Here is a 330-nt window from a genome sequence, read left to right as displayed (position 1 = left end):
ACAATTTTATAACTGCTTCTTGTACCAAGATAAGAGCAGGAGATATTGTAGTTTCTTTATGAGTTATAAAAAGTTTTATACATTATCTCAAATACTCAATAATTAAATTTCAATTACTATTTCATTTTTAAATCATATATTTATAATCTCAATGCAAGTATTATATAACAGGACTACTACCTCCCCATCTTATAATCTGATACTTTTTATAAATCTTTTTTTTTTTTTAATAATTAATCAGTATTTTTATTATAGTTTTGTGGGGTACAATTAAGGGTTAGGTGTACAATTATGTTTCATTCAGACACCCTGTTGATAAGAGGTGTTTTC

This window comes from Carlito syrichta, unplaced genomic scaffold (assembly GCF_000164805.1).
Source record: "Carlito syrichta isolate Samal-C Ts95f unplaced genomic scaffold, Tarsius_syrichta-2.0.1 Scaffold314133, whole genome shotgun sequence".
NCBI lineage: Eukaryota > Metazoa > Chordata > Mammalia > Primates > Tarsiidae > Carlito > Carlito syrichta.
This window is presented reverse-complemented; position numbering follows the sequence as displayed.